Source organism: Oncorhynchus gorbuscha, linkage group LG09 (genome assembly GCF_021184085.1).
Source record: "Oncorhynchus gorbuscha isolate QuinsamMale2020 ecotype Even-year linkage group LG09, OgorEven_v1.0, whole genome shotgun sequence".
In the NCBI taxonomy this organism is placed as follows: Eukaryota; Metazoa; Chordata; class Actinopteri; order Salmoniformes; family Salmonidae; genus Oncorhynchus; species Oncorhynchus gorbuscha.
This window is the reverse complement of record NC_060181.1, coordinates 62,395,719-62,410,785: the sequence shown is the minus strand read 5'-3', so window position 1 is coordinate 62,410,785 and position 15,067 is coordinate 62,395,719.

Below are 15,067 nucleotides of genomic sequence, written 5' to 3'. Positions count from 1 at the left end.
TATGGTGCCATAGTGACGGGAGTGAGTGAGTGAGTGAGTGAGTGAGTGAGTGAGTGAGTGAGTGAGTGAGTGAGTGAGTGAGTGAGTGAGTGAGTGAGTGAGTGAGTGAGTGAGTGAGTGAGTGAGTGAGTGAGTGAGTGAGTGAGTGAGTGAGTGAGTGAGTGAGTGAGTCAGTGTTGAAAATATACATTTTTGAAGTTAATTTAACTAATCTGATGCCCTGAAGATAGTAATTGAATAAACTGGATGGGGAAAAGGACACGACTGTAAATCTGAACAGTCAGCATTACAGATACCATGTAGGCTAATTATGAAAGTGATAACAGAAGATCATCAATCAACAGATTTATTGTTGTATTTTTCTGTGATGTTATATCGATTCCCGTTGTCATTTAATGTTGTTTTCATGTGTATCTGAGCTATTACCTTTCAAGCAGGCAGAAATACAGCAGGTATGACGAGTTTTGTATTCCTGCCTGCTTGAACAGCAAACAGGTCAGATACACATGAAAACATGAAATGAACACAGGAATCGATAGATCGTTCAGAAATGCACAAAAATGATATGACATTCAAAATGGGTGAATGTTCCCTTAAGGTCTCATAATAGCCTAGAACATATCAACGGTAAAAGACTAAGCAGAAAACACAGGATGTCAAAGGAAATATAACAAACATATAGTTCACAACAACTGACTTGAGAAAGACTGATAATGTGGGACCACAAACGAATCATAAAACTAGGAGATCTACCAGCCAGTTTCTCCAGTTGATTTTCATTCCTTTATTACTGCTGATACAGTATGTGATTGAGGTAGAAATGTATAACCTTTAACTGCTTCCGGTGCTGCAGTCTTTAATCATTTAACCACACTTTGGTTTTGGTAGAAAAGTCACTGCCAGGAAATGCTTATGTTTTCTTTTTTTTTAATGAATAAAAAACATTATTTTATTCACCAGAGAGTGTGTCTGAAGTTACACATCCCAATATTACAACAGTTTCACTGTTTTGAAATAAAATGTTCAATATATGTTCTTAAACATCCTCTTGTTATACGCTTTGGGGTTCGGTTCAATTTCGTTTTGGATTTTGTTTTGGATTTCAAGGTTGGTTCTCTTCGGGTGTTGCTTGCCTTGATTGGTGTCATCCACGTAGGTCAGGATGTGTTACACCATCCTCTTGTCTCACCTGTTTGGTTTGTGCCACGTTTATTTGCACTCTCTTGCCTAAGTTGGTGTAGGTTTTCTTTTCCTTTAATTTGTCTGATATCAGCCAAATCTATTGGGCGTCCATGGTGGGTGTTAAGATCAGGCTCGGAAATAAGTCATTTCAAATCATTTCGTTACTGTAATAGAGTAGCCTTTCTGCGCAGGAAGTGCAGAATTACATAGAGCCTGACACCATATTTTATGACAAACAGTTTATATATGTCCTTTACCATTCTAAACTAATTTGATTTCTAAGTTAAGAGTTTAAATGAAATATGTAGACGAAATAAATATCTTTCTTCTAAAAAAAGGGGGCTAAAAAGTGGGGTTGTGTCTGCGACAAGGTCGCCATGGCAAAAAAAATAAACAAGGGACCGCAGAGTGGAGATAACTTCAGACTTCCTGTCTCCACTATCTTAGACATAAAGGCTGTGAGAACTGCTTAGAACCTAAGGAAGTTGAGCCAATTACCTATCTTTTTTTATATAGATACTAAAGAAAAATAATGCAACAAGTAAAGTGTCGGGCCCATGTTTCATGAGATGCAATAAATGATGTAAGAACATTTCCGTACGTTCAAAAAAGCAAATTTCTCTCAAATTTTGTGCACACATTTGTTCTACATCCCTGTTCTTAAGCATTTCTCATTTGATAAGATAATCCATCCACGGGTGTGGTATATCAAGAAGCTGATTAAGCAGCATGATTATTACACAGCTGCCACTCATGCTAGGGCCAATAAAAGGCCACTTTAAAATGTGCAGTTTTGTCACAACACAATGTCACAGATGTCTCAAGTTTTGAGGGAGCAGGCAATTGGTCATTTTAATGTCATTTTAGAGAATTCATGTCCAAGGTCATTCATGTCCAAGGTCATTCACATCCGACTTCTTCACCTGTAGGATTGTCTGAGACCAGCCACCCGGACAGCTGATGACACTGAGGAATGTTTCCGTCTCTAAAAGCAGCCTTTTTTGGGCTGCTCCCCTGCCCAGTCATGAAAACCATAGATTAGGACCTAAAGAATTTATTTCAATTGACAGATATCTTTATATGAACTTTAAATCAGTAAAATAGTTCATTGTTGCATGTTGCGTTTATATTTTTGTTCAGTAGGTTACCTCCCCCTAGAAGGGGGTATATAGCTCCTTATGTAGATGAGGTATATATAGACTGTAATTTGTAAACAAACAAGATCCTCTCTGGTATATCCTCTTTAGAAACTTGTTTGAGGCTTCTACTGTGAAGGAGGGGCTCATAAGGGCTCTTTGAGTCAATGGTCTGGCAGAGTGCCACGGACTCGTGACGTGCGGTCATGAGAGTTAGCTCGCGTTTCATTGCTTTTCTACAGACAAAGGAATTCTCCGGTTGGAACATTATTGAAGATTTATGTTAAATAAAAACATCCTAAAGATTGATTCTATACATCGATTGACATGTTTCTACGGACTGTAACGGAACTTTTTGACATTTCGTCTGCTCCCAGTGAACGCGCTTCGTGACTTTGGATTTGTTTACAAAATGTGCTAACAAAAGTAGCTATTTGGACATAAATGATGGACATTATCGAACAAAACAAACATTTATTGTGGAACTGGGATTCCTGGGAGTGCATTCTGATGAAGATCATCAAAGTTAAGGGAATATTTATAATGCTATTTCTGACTAATGTTTATCTAAAGTTCCATGTACAATAGTTGTATCTTTTATCAATGTTTAATACTGTGAATTGATGTGGCTCTCTGCAAAATCACCGGATGTTTTTGGAACTACTGAACATAATGCGCCAATGTAAACTGAGATTTCTTTTTATATAAATATGAACTTTATCGAACAAAACAGATATGTATTGTGTAACATGAAGTCTTATGAGTGTCATCTGATGAAGATCATCAAAGGTTAGTGATTCGCTTTTTAAATGTTTTATTTCCCCCCCCTTTTCTCCCCAATTTCGTGGTATCCAAATGTTAGTAGATACTATCTTGTCTCATCGCTACAACTCTCGTACGGGCTCGGGAGAGACGAAGGTCGAAAGTCATGCGTCCTCCGAAACACAACTTAACCAAGCCGCACTGCTTCTTAACACAGCGTGCATCCATCCAGAAGCCAGCTGCACCAATGTGTCGGAGGAAATACCGTGCACCTGGTGACCTTGGTTAGCGTGCACTGCGCCTGGCCCGCCACAGGAGTCGCTGGTGCGCTATGTAACAGGGATATCCCAACCGGTCAAACCCTCCCTAACCCAGACGACACTAGGCCAATCGCGACAGAGCCTGGGCATGAACCCAGAGGTCTCTGGTGGCACAGCCCTTAATGGCACAGCCCTTAACCACTGTGGGAGGCCCCACCTGAGAGGCCCCTTTAGCGATCTCTATTTCTGATTATTCTGACTCCTCTCTTTGGCTGGAAAAATGGCTGTGTTTTTCTGTGACTTGGCTCTGACCTAACATAATTGTTTGTGGTGCTTTCGCTGTAAAGCCTTTTTGAAATCAGACACTGGAGGGATTAACGAGAATTTTATTTTTAAAATGGTGTAAAATACTTGTATGCTTGAGGAATTTTAATTATGAGATTTTTGTTGTTTCGAATTTGGCGCCCTGCACTTTCACTGGCTGTTGCGGGGTGGGACGCTACTGTCCTAAATATACCAGCGAGGTTAAGGACCCGGGGACTAAACACCTCCCTCTATAACTGGATCCTGGACTTCCTGACGGGCCGCCCCAGGTGGTAAGGGTAGTTAACAACACATCCGCCACACTGATCATCAACAAAGGGGCCCCTCAGGTGTGCGTGCTCAGTCCCCTCCTGTACTCCCTGTTTACTCATGACTGCACGGTCAGGCACAACTCCAACAACATCATTAGGTTTGCTGATAACAACAGTGGTAGGCCTGATCACCGACAATGATGAGACAGCCTATAAGGAGGTGGTCAGACCTGACCATGTGGTGCAAGGACAACAAACTCACCCTCAACGTGATCAAGACAAAGGAGATGATCGTGGACTACAGGAAAAGGAGGACCGAGCATGCCTCCATTCTCATCGACGGAGATGTAGTGGAGCAGGTTGAGAGCTTCAAGTTCCTTGGCATCCACATCACAAAGAAACTAAAATGCAGACCAGCTGGTGTGTTTACGGACATATTCAATCAATCCTTATCCCAGTCTGCTGTTCCAACATGCTTCAAGAGGGCCGCCATTGTTCCTGTTCCTAAGAAAGCCAAGGTAACTGAGATAAACGACTACCGCCCCGTAGCAATCACTTCCGTCATCATGAAGTGCTTTGAGAGAATAGTCAAGGACCATATCACCTCCACCCTACCTGACACCCTAGACCCATTCCCATTTGCTTACTTCCCCAATAGGTCCACAGACGACGTAATCACATCCACACTGCACACTGCCCCAACCCATCTGGACAAGAGAAATACCTATTTGAGAATGCTGTTCATCGACTACAGCTCAGCATTTAACACCATAGTTCCCTCCAAACCCGTCATCAAGCTCGAGAACCTGGGTCTCGACCCCGCCCTGTGCAACTGGGTACTGGACTTCCTGACAGGCCGCCCCCAGGTGGTGAGGGTAGGTAACAACATCTCCACCCCGCTGATCCTCAACACTGGGGCCCCACAAGGGTGCGTTCTGAGCCCTATCCTGTACTGCCTGTTCACCCACTACTGCATGGCCATACACGCCTCTAACTTAATCATCAAGTTTGCGGACGACACTACAGTGGAAGGCTTGATTACCAACAGCGATGAGACGGCCTACAGGGAGGTGAGGGCCCTCGGAGTGTGGTGTCAGAAAAATAACCTAACACTCAACATCAACAAAACAAAATAGATGATTGTGGACTTCAGGAAACAGCAGAGGGAGCACCCCACTATCCACACCAACGGGACAGTAGTGGAGAGGGTCGTAAGTTTCAAGTTCCTCGGCGTACACATCACGGACAAACTGAATTGGTCCATCCACACAGACAGTGTTTTGAAGAAGGTGCAGCAGCGCCTCTTCAACCTCAGGAGGCTGAAGAAATTTGGCTTGCCACCAAAAGCACTCACAAACTTCTATAGATGCACAATCGAGAGCATCCTGTCAGGCTGTATCACCGCCTGGTATGGCAACTGCTCTGCCCACAACCTTAAGGCTCTCCAGAGGGTAGTGAGGTCTGCACAACGCATCACCGGGGGCAAACTACCTGCCCTCCAGGACACCTACACCACCTGATGTCACAGAAAGGCCATAAAGATCATCAAGGACAACAACCACCTGAGCCACTGCCTGTTCACCCCGCTATCATCCAGAAGGCGAGGTCAGTACAGGTGCATCAAAGCAGGGACCGAGAGACTGAAAAACAGTGTGTGCGAGCAAGGAGGCCTAAAAACCTGACTCCGTTACACCAGCTCTGTCAGGAGGAATGGGCCAAAATTCACCCAATTTATTGTGGGAAGCTTGTGGAAGTCTACCCAAAACATTAATCATTCTCTTTACTATTGTTCTGACATTTCACATTCTTAACATAAAGTGGTGATCCTAACTGACCTAAGACAGGCAATTTTACTAGGATTAAATGTCAGGAATTGTGAACAACTGAGTTGAAATGTATTTGGCTAAGGTGTATGTAAACTTCCGACTTCAACTGTAGATGTTCCCATTTTTAGTAATCAAGCAAGCTAGTAATATTTACTTTTGTCTTTCATACAGGTGAACTGGAAACCCAGTGTCAACAGGTGGGTTTGCAGCCGACATTTTCTTTTGGGAAAGAGAAATGGCCATGTATTTACCAGAAAAGATAACTCATCCACCATGGCAGAAGAGGAGGATCCAGAAACATCAACCACGGCAGAAAAAGTTCCAGGTTCCTTGGCCGCTGAAGGATGTAGGAGGCTGCTGTCTTCACAGTTGCAAAATGTTCTCACTGTGTTGCATCTTGAGGAAAAATTAACGCAGTTCAATGTTCTACATGAGAATCAGCTGTATACCCGCAACAGGTATTTAGCATCACAGCTGACTGATGAAGTACTTCCAGACAAAGACATGTCCAACATCGTTGTTGAATACCTGGAATGTTGCAAGGACTGCGTTGTCTACTTTACCAAGTAGGGGGTCGAGGTGCAACCATTTGAGGATTAAGTGTTTATGGCGTTTATGAAGTTGCGTCACAGTTCCACCAACTTGCACCTGCCTCAGGTGTTGTGCAAACACTGTCAGCAATGTTACCTTTCATTCACATGATCCACAAGCTTTTTTCAATAGCATCATGAAGACTGTTCCAAGTCAGAAGAACCTAACGTGCTTGCCTGTGTTTTTTCAGGGTTCCAGCAAAAACTTCAGAATGGTCATTGACAGTACTGACGTTGAAGTTGCGACTCAGATGGATCTGCAGAAGCAAATATTCTCTGTGTACCGTTCAATGAACTCCATCAAGCTGTTCCTGGGAGTTGCACCTAATGCTGTGATAACATACTGCCGTGATCTGCATGCAGGATCTGTGTCAGACAAAGCCATTGTCCAGAAGTCAGAGTTTGAGAAGATCTTCATGTCTGGAGATATGATTTTAGTAGGCAAAGGCTTCTTGGTCGAGAGCTTGAGGCCTGCAGGAGTCACTGTAAACATCCCACCATTCCTGCACCACAAGAAGGTTCAGAGAGTGTGAGATACATCTCACAGAAGAGAGAGAGAAACAGGATCCATGTTGAGGGCAAATGCTTGACTAAAAGATTCAAAAAATCTGAGATTCAAAACAGACAGAGGCCCAGCCTACAATAGTCAAATGTTTATTCACGAGAACGTTCTGAAGTCCACAATACAAAGACATCCATTTTATAGCGGCGCACATACTTCTACACAAACAGTAGGTATCCCAAACACATACTGTATCATTACCCAGCCGACAAAGATTATGGGACCGTGAGAAGCACTCCCTGTCCTCCCCCAAGATTAGGGAGGCTGTGAGATGTACTCCCTGCCCTCTCCCAAATCTCTCAGTGGCCCCTAGCCAAGGTTGGCACCAAATTTAGCTCAGACAGTCTGTGTTTAAGATAATATAGAGACATATTGTACAGATATATTGTTTTACCCATATTCTGACTAATACTACACACATCATTTATTATAATTTTTCAGTTTTTGATTTGTTAAAAAAGTTTGAAATATCCAATAAATGTCGTTCCACTTCATGATTGTGTCCCACTTGTTGTTGATTCTTCACAAAAAAATACAGTTGTATATGTTTGAATCCTGAAATGTGGCAAAAGGTCGCAAAGTTCAAGGGCGGCGAATACTTTCGCAAGGCACTGTATCTATAGGTGACCAGGTGATTCCCACATGCAAATGCCCCCATGAAGGTCACAAGTTTAGCCATGCATCGGATTACAATATCGGATGCACGGTGGGGAATGCAAGTGGAGGAAGCCAGCCATGCCCAACCAGGTGCAGTTAATGGAGAAACGGCCAAAGACTACAAGTCTCTGTCCCAAGAGCACACAGAGGAGGATCTTCAGTGGCTAACGAACCGTCTCCGGTGCAGGTTCTCTCTAAGTGATCAAGACAAAGGAGATTATTGTGGACTACATGAAAAGGAGGACCGAGCATGCCCCCATTCTCATCAACAGGGGTGTAGTGGAGCATGTTGAGAGCTTCAAGTTCCTAAGTGTTCGTAAAAACAAACTATCATGGTCCAAACACACCAAGGCAGTTGTGAAGAGGGCATGACAAAGCCTATTCCCCCTCAGGAAACAGAAAAGATTTGGCAATGGTCCTCAGATCCTCAAAAACTTCTATAGCTGCACCATCGAGAGCATCCTGACTGGTTGCATCACTGCCTGTTATGGCAACTGTTCGGCCTCCGATCGCAAATCACTACAAAGGGTTGTGGGTAAAGCCCAATACATCACTGGTACCAAGCTTCATGCCATTCAGGACTTCAAAAAAAGTGTGCCTTTGGTGCTGTAATCTGAGCAGCAAGAGGCTATACGGGAGGCAACAGTTGGACAGCGCACCAACCCAAACTGGCACACCATGAGGAGAAGGAGGTTGACGGACAGCAATTATGGAGCAGTGGTTAGGGCCAAACGCATTACACCATTGCTGCTAAAAAGGGTTATCAGATCATAGTTGTTGGATGGGGTGTTGTCTGTAAAGTGGGGCACAGATAATAAAAAGGTAATCAAAATGGCTACAGGGATGGATGTGCAGGAGTCAGGGCTTTGGGTCACGGGGTCTGGGATCCTGGGTGCCTCCATGCACCAGATGGCCTAAGGGATGAAACATTTGAAAGAGACATTTGGTCAGTGGTAGGTCTTTTTCAATGCTATATCACCATATTTATCTGGACAGAAAATGCATAGTTTATCATAACACAAACCCACCTTGGACAATGTGACAATTGGTCCCTCACCCAATCCTCATGCCCCAAAGTTTGTTATTGTTTCCCAATCATCAGCTACTTCTCTGATGAGTTTGTCTTGGAGGCTTACATGTGCACAGCAAGTCTGCACCAGCACATTACCATAACAACGTAGATAAGTGTTGATGGAATTTACATGTTTAAATGAATGATTAGAATATTCCACCCTGACACCATATAATTGTATGGAATTGATTAGAATCATAAAATTATTATGAATAATGTGTGTAGGTTTAGTGCATTCGGAAAGTATTCAGACCCCTTGACTTTTTTCACATTTTGTTATCTAACACAGATAAAAATAAATCATCTTCTATCTATACACAAAACCCCATAATGACATAGCAAAAACAGGTTTATACATATTTTTCCAAATCTATTAAAAATAAAAACAGATACCTTATTTACATAAGTATCCAGACCCTTTGCTATGAGACTCAAAATTGAACTCAGGTGCATCCTGTTTCCATTGATCATCCTTGAGATGTTTCTACAACTTGTTTGGAGACCACCTGTGGTAAATTAAATTGATTGGACATGATTTGGAAAGGCACACACCAGTCTATATATGTTCCCACAGTTGACAGTTCATGTCAGAGCAAAAACCAAGCCATGAGGTTGAAGTAATTTTCCGTAGAGCTCCGGGACAGGAAGGGTACCAAAACATTTCTGTGGCATTGAAGGTCTCCAAGAACACAGTGGCCTCCATCGTCCTTAAATGGAAGATGTTTGGATCCAACAAGACTCTTCTTAAAGCTGATCGCCCCGCCAATCTGAGCAATCGGGGGGAGAAGGACCTTGGTCAGGGAGGTGATCAACAACCCAATGGCCACTCTCCAGATTTCCTCTGTGGCAATGGGAGAACCTTCCAGAAGGATAACCATCTTTGGAGCACTCCACCAATCAGGCGTTTATGGCATTGCCCAGACAGAAACCACTCCTCAGTAAAAGGCACAGGACAGCCTGGAGTTTGCAAAAAAAGCACCTAAAGGACTCTCAGACCATGAGAAAAGAATATTATCTGGTCTAGTAAAACCAAGATTGAACTCTTTGGCCTGAAGCCAAGCGTCACATCTGTAGGAAACCTGGCACCATCCTGATGGTGAAGCATGGTGGTGGCATCATCATGCTGTGGGGATGTTTTTAAGAGGCAGGGACTGTGAGACCAGTCGGGAATGAAGGAAAGATGAACGGAACCAAGTACAGAGTTCCTTGATGAAAACCTGCTCCAGAAAGCTCAGGATCTCAGACTGGAACGAAAGTTCACCTTCTAACAGGACAACGACCCTAAGCACACAGCCAAGTCAACGCAGGTGAGGCTTCGGGACAAGTCTCTGAATGTCTTTGAGTGGCCCAGCCAGAGCCCGGACTTGAACCCGATCGAACATCTCTGGAGAGACCTGAAAATAGCTGTGTAGCGACGTTCCCCATCCAACCTGACAGAACTTGAGAAGAAGAATGAGGGAAACTCCCCAAATACAGGTATTCCAAGCTTGTAGCGTCATACCTAAGACGACCTGAGGCTGTAATCACTGCCAAAGGTGCTTTAACAAAGAACTGAGTAAAGGGTCTGAATACTTATGTAAATGCCCTATTTTAGATTTTATTTGATTCATTTTTTGCAAAATATTCAAAACACCAGTTTTTGCTTTGTCATTATGGAGTATTGTATGTAGATTGATGAGGGCAAAACAGAATGTAATCAATTTTAGAATATGGCTGTAATTTATCAAAATGTGGAAAAGGGGTCTGAATATTTTTTGACTGCATGGTATATAGTCAGAACTAGTGGGTCTAATGACTTGTCACGTCATTGAATACCAAATCTCAGAAATGTATCCGTGCAAAAATCCTAGTCTAACGTCAAGTAATTATTAGGATGGTGTGCCTTCATATCAAATGGACTGCAAGAAGAAAAAATATTCAGCTTCGTCAAAAAGCTTTTATTATTCAGATTCAAATTCAGAGTGAATGTAACAGCTGTTCCACTGCCAGGCTGTACAATAATCCCGGAGTGAGAATTAACTGATTGCATGCTGTGCAAAAAGTAATAGGGCCTTGGCTAGTTAACAAATCATGATTAATTACGGTCATTCTCGAAAAATGCTTAACAAGCTCTCTCCTCTCGCAAGAGTTATTGCAAGACTTTCTTGAGATACAGTTGAAGATTGTACCAAAGCAGCATACCACCCTACATTCCCACTACTAGTTTGCTTCTGAAGCTAAGCAGGGTTGGTCTTGGTTGGTCCCTGGATGGGAGACCAGATGCTGCTGGAAGTGGTGTTGGAGGGCCAGCAGGAGGCACCCTTTCCTTTGGTCTAAAAATATATATCCCAAAGCCCCAGGGCAGTGATTGGGGACATTACCCTGTGTAGGATGCAGTCTTTCGGATGGGACGTTAACCCTGGTGTCCTGGCTAAATTCCCATTCTGGCCCTCATACCATCACATCATTCTGGCCTCCTAATCATCCCCAGCTTACAATTGTCTCATTCATCCGCTGTAATTATTCCCCAGGTTGTTGCTGCAAATGAGAACGGGTTCTCAGTCAACTTACCTGGTTAAATAAAAATAGAAACATAAAAGGCCCGCTCCCTTCAACCTGCTTGTGCAAGAGATCTGTTGTTTTCCCCCCTCCTTAGTGAAAAACACCATTCAGTAAAATAACAGCATGAGAGTTGATTCTCAGCCTTGTCTTTCAAAAGGTTTGTTATTGCCAAAATATGGAAGCAAAGGTTCTGCTAAATAAATTATAATTGTAAGTCAATATAACATATTCAAAATGGATTCAATTGAATGTATTAAATTATTTATATTATATACAGCTTCTCAGAGTTTGGGACACACGTAAGTAGTCCAAGTCTATGGTAGGACTTGAAAATAAACCATGGGTATTTGTAACACATGGGTGTTGCATTGTGATATGGCTGTATGAAGGGGGTGACTGATATGTATATGTACCTGGTTAGTATACGGTCCTGAGGATGGAAGGATGATGTTGGTGATTCAAAGAGCCTCCCCTGTGCATTGCAAAAAGGGAAATCTTAACAAGTCTACAGTTAATATCTTATATTTACGCAATAAGGCACCTCAGGGGTTTGTATAATATATGGCCAATATACAACGACTAAGGGCTGTTCTTATAAACGACGCAACTCAAAGTGCCCAGATACAGCCCTAAGCCGTGGTACATTAGCCATATACCACAAACCCCAGAGGTGTTTTAGTGCTATTATAGACTGTTTACCAACTTATTTACAGCTTAGAAAATTATTGATCGGCCCAAACACCAATCTCAACGTCTACAATGAAGAGGCGACTCCAGGATGTTGGCCTTCAAGGTAGATTTGCAAAGAAAAAAACAGATCTCAGACTGGCCAATAAAAAGAAAAGATTAAGATGGACAAAAGAACACAGACACTGGACAGAGGAACTCTGTCTAGAAGGCCAGCATCACGGAATTGCCTCTTCACTGATGACGTTGAGACTGGTGTTTTGCGGGTACTATTTAATGAAGCTGTCAGTTGAGGACTTGTGCGGCGTCTGTTTCTCAAACTAGACACTCTTGCTCAGTTGGGCCTCACACTCTTTCTATTCTGGTTAGAGCCAGATTACACTGTTCTGTGAAGGGAGTAGTACACAACGTTGTACAAGATCTTCAGTTTCTTGGCAATTTCTCACATGGAATAGCCTTCATTTCTCAGAACAAGAATAGACTGACGAGTTTCAGAAGAAAGGACTTTGTTTCTGGCCATTTTGAGTCTGTAATCAAACCCACAAAATGCTGATGCTCCAGATACTCAACTAGTCTAAAGATGGCCAATTGTATTGCTTCTTTAATTAGCACAACAGTTTTCAGCCGTGCTAAGGTAATTGCAAACAGGTTTTCTAATGATCAGTTAGCTAATCCAAGTTTATCATTTTAAAAGGCTAACACAACATGACATTGGAACACAGGAGTGATGGTTGCTGATAATGGGCCTCTGTACGCCTATGTAGATATTCCATAAATCTGCCGTTTCCAGCCACAATAGTCATGTACAACATTAACTATGTCTAAACTGTGGGTATATATATATATATATATATATATATATATATATATATACATACATACATACATACATACATACATACATACATACATACATACATACACACACACACACAGTATCAGTCAAGTTTGGACACCTACTCATTCAAGGGTTTTTCTTATTTTACCATTTTTTACATTGTAGAATGGTGAAGAAATCAAAACTATGAAATAACACATACAGTTGAAGTCGGAAGTTTACATACACCTTAGCCAAATACATTTAAACTCAGTTTTTCACACTTCCTGACATTTAATCCTAGTAAATTTTCCCTGTTTTAGGTCCAGTAGGATCACCACTTTATTTTAAGAATCAGAAATGTCAGAATAATAGTAGAGAGAATGATTTATTTCAGCTTTTATTTCTTTCATCACATTCCCAGTGGGTCAGCAGTTTACATACATTCAATTTGTATTTGGTAGCATTTGCCATTTATTTTTAATTTTTAACTTGGGTCAAATGTTTCGGGTAGCTTTCCACATGCTTCCCACCATAAATTGAGTGAATTTTGGCCCATTCCTCCTGACAGAGCTGGTGTAACTGAGTAAGGTTTGTAGGCCTCCTTGCTCGCACACGCTTTTTCAGTTCTGCCCACACATTTTCTATAGGATTGAGGTCAGGGCTTTGTGATGGCCACTCCCAACACCATGACTTTGTTGTCCTTAAGCCATTTTGCCACAACTTTGGAAGTTTGCTTGGGGTCATTGTCCATTTGGAAGACCCGTTTGCAACCAAGCTTTACATTCCTGACTGATGTCTTGAGATGTTGCTTCAATACATCCACATAAGTTGCCATCCTCATGATGCCATCTATTTTGTGAAGTGCACCAGTCCCTCCTTCAGCAAAGCAGCCTTTCAGGTTTTGCCGATAGAGGACTCGTTTTACTGTGAATATAGATACTTTTGTACCCGTTTCCTCCAGCATCTTCACAAGGTCCTTTGCTGTTGGTCTGGGATTGATTTTCACTTTTCGCACCAAAGTACGTTCATCTCTAGGAGACAGAACGCGTCTCCTTCCTGAGCGGTATGACGGCTGCATGGTCCATGGTGTTTATACTTGCGCACTATTGTTTGTATAGATGAACATGGTACCTTCAGGTGTTTGGAAATTGCTCCTTAGGTTGAAGCAGACTTGTGGAGGTCTACAATGTTTTATTCTGAGATCTTGGCTGGTTTATTTTTATTTTCCCTTGATGTCAAGCAAAGAGGCACAGAGTTTGAAGGTAAGCCTTGAAATAAATCCACAGGTACACCTCCAATTGACGCAATTATGTCAATTAGCCTATTAGAAGCTTCTAAAGCCATGACATAATTTTCTGGAATTTTCCAAGCTGTTCAAAGGCACAGTCAACTTAGTGTATGTAAACTTCTGACCCACTGGAATTGTGATACAGTGAATTATAAGTGAAATAATCTGTAAACAATTGTTTGAAAAATGCAAAGTAGATGTCCTAACTGACTTGCCAAAACTATAGTTTGTTTATAAGAAATTTGTGGAGTGGTTGAAAAACTTGTTTTAATTACTCCAATTTAAGTATGTAAGCTTATGACTTCAACTGAATGTCGTAACCCCCCCCCAAAAAAACTGTTAAACAAATCAAAATACATTGTTCATTTCAGATTCTTCAAAGTCGCCACCCTTTCCTTTGCCTTGATGACAGCTTTGCATACACTTGGCATTCTCTCAACCAGCTCCTCGAGAAATGCTTTTCCAACAATCTTGAAGGAGTTCCCACATATGCTGAGCACTTGTTGGCTGCTTTTCCTTCACTCTGCGGTCTCTCACAATTGGGTCGAGGTCAGGTGATTGGAGGCCAGGTCATCTGATGCAGCACTCCATCACTCTCCTTCTTGGTTAAATAGCTCTTACACAACATGTAGGTGTGTTTTGGGTCATTGTCCTGTTGAAAAACAAATGATATGTGCAAAACAGATGGGATGGCGTATCGCTGCAGAACGGAATGAGTAGGTATCCGTACTTCTTACTGGTACTGTATGTATGTGTGTATATATATATATATATATGTGAATTATTATTCAATACAATATATAGGCTTGCTTAGATGTAACTTTTTGCAGTGTGTGGTTGTGCCATTGTCTGTATTGATAGTTCATGACAACCACAGGTCGCACCTTAATTGGGGAGGACAAGCTCATAGTAATGGCTGGAATGGAGTGAATGGAAATGTATCGTACACATTTAACATGGTTTCCATGTGTAGGATACCATTCCATTCATTCTATTCCAGCCATTATGAGCCAGCCTCCCCTCAGCACCCTCCTGTGATGACTTGGTCTCATTAGAATGACATCTGGATTCTGCTGCAAACTGAGAAATTCATTCAGACAAACTGACAG